Raw genomic sequence first — 2,358 nt, forward strand, 5'->3', positions numbered from 1 at the left:
TTTGTTTGCTATTTGTATCTTATCAAGAAAATATTTGGTATCTGATGTTAAAACTTGTACCAGCTCTAAGGTGACTTTTTGATGGTGTCCTTTTTCAGAAGACGACATACAATGAAGAACTGGATTATCTCTCCCTTCCTCCTTTCAACTAACTTTCTGATTCCTCTGTTTTTAGAAATGCATTTTTATGTAATCTTTAGCCAAGAAAGGTGAGATTTTTTTTTTTCCAAATCCTTGATTTATATTAGATAGTGGCAAGAGAAAAATCTTGGCTATCTTGTTTAGATTGCACCATTTATGGTTTGATTGTGAATTCTAAAGGACCATAAGTAATGCTGCTGAACACTGTGAATCCTGGAGGTTCAGCTTGTTCCTGCTGAAGGGAACTGACTTAACTCTGTGCGCAGCGGTGCTGCCACAGAACTATCCTGCTCCAGGATACAGGATACAGGGCAGTTACCCATATCGTGCCTCCTTTGCACAGCACCAGAACCTTGACTCTTTATTTGTATGGTGGTGATGGACACTAACTTTTCTTTTGTGAAAGAAACAAAGCCTTAATTTAATCAGACTTGGTGTTGTCACACTGTTGATATACATAAGAAGTATTTTTGTGGTATCTTTAGTATGCCACCGAGAACTAGAGTTATTAGAATCTGCCTGCTTTATAGATTATGGGTGTCTAAGTACTATTTTTTTTAACTCTTAAGGCCATGAACTGTTTTTAAGCAAATACAATTTATGCCTTTTTTTTTTAATTATCTGCTTCATATCTGGCTTGATACAGCAGGGTTAAGTGAAATGTCTTGACTGCTCTGAAGGTTGAAGAAAAATGCTTTGTAATTTAGATCCATGATGCCTAACTTGTAATGGGCAGGAAGATATTTAATACTGAATGGGCTATTTACACTTGTGTGGGTGGGTGAAGTATTTGACTTCACAGGTCCAGCTTCAGATCAAAGTACTAAAAATTAATTTCACAGCTGTTTAGTAGCAAATTATCTTAAAACTTCTTGCAAATACATGAGGAAGCTATGACTGTAGCATAGCTGTAGTAATGATGGGCTGTAAAAGTGTTACTGGGGTGCTACATGACCTGTGTGGTTCCAGACACTCTTCCCTGCACAGGGAAGCCCATCTCCTTCTCTTTCATTTTATCTATCAAAGTCGAAAGAATGCCTTCCAGATACTTTCTACTATAGTAGCAAACAGCATACATAAATAATGTTTCCCATTCACCAGGTACAGTTTTTCTTTCTATTATCTTGCTCACATATACTGGGTTGTCTGTGATTAATGGAAATGGTGTCAGATGCTGGAATTTATTCTGACCAATGAACACAGCTGACTCAGGGGAGTACAGTCTCTTGGAAGGTAATAGAACAAAACCCAATATGCATAAAACAAATCCAAGTCACTAGGCTTTAGCTGATAAAAGCAACTACCTGTGTAATAACAAAGAAAACATTTCTCATGTGGCTGCATAAGCTATATGGCTTACTTTTGGGGTTCCCCACCTCAATATTACAAAGGCGTTTTTTTATTAAGCAATGTATTATCCAACAGACATCAATATGATTTGTGCATTGAGGGAATTCTATTGTGTAAGATTTCAAATAAATTTATTTTTGTTTTAAATTGGTTTCACTTACAAATCTCCTTTCCATATTTGGCACAAAATTCTTACTTAAGTTTTAATTCCTTGATTGTGTATAAATATTTCTCCAAATACAAACAATTAAATTTGAGGTTCATCCTTTTTCATTCAGAGGAAAAAAACCAGCCATCTGCTGTAGCCTGCTTCAGCATATTCTGGGAAAAGTATTCTCTTGGATGCTGAAACCTGAAAGACTTAGTTACCTTAAGCTATGATGAGTTCGAAGTGGTTTGACTATTTGTGTCAAAAGGTTCCTGATCCCTGCCCTGTCTTCTGTGACAGGGAAACTTAAAATTAAACTTCTCTGTGCAGAGCCTGAGAATTTCTGGGCTTTACCTTTGACTCTTGGTTTATATTCTGTGCTGCTTCCCATTCTGGAGAAGGGAGCAGCAATGTTTGCCGAGAGGCACTTCAGGAGAATGCTGATACTGGAGAGAAGTGGGACTGATGAGGGAGAGCTTGCTGTAGGCAGCATTTCCAATCCAATCATTCATTGCCATGTCCAAGCTGTAACATTTGAAAAGGAAGTCCCCAGATTTGGAGTCACCTGGGAGCTTGCTGGCTTGTGAAGCATCTGTTGGTCCTAAGCTTAACAATCATATTTTGACTGAAGATGGAAAAGTCATTTAAATCCATGCCGCTAGTGGCTTACAGTGCTTTTTCCATTTTCAGAAGTGAAATCTTTTCATCAGAGTGACAGC

Source organism: Pipra filicauda, unplaced genomic scaffold (assembly GCF_003945595.2).
Source record: "Pipra filicauda isolate LSUMZ 115617 unplaced genomic scaffold, ASM394559v2 scaffold250_size1122263_pilon, whole genome shotgun sequence".
In the NCBI taxonomy this organism is placed as follows: domain Eukaryota; kingdom Metazoa; phylum Chordata; class Aves; order Passeriformes; family Pipridae; genus Pipra; species Pipra filicauda.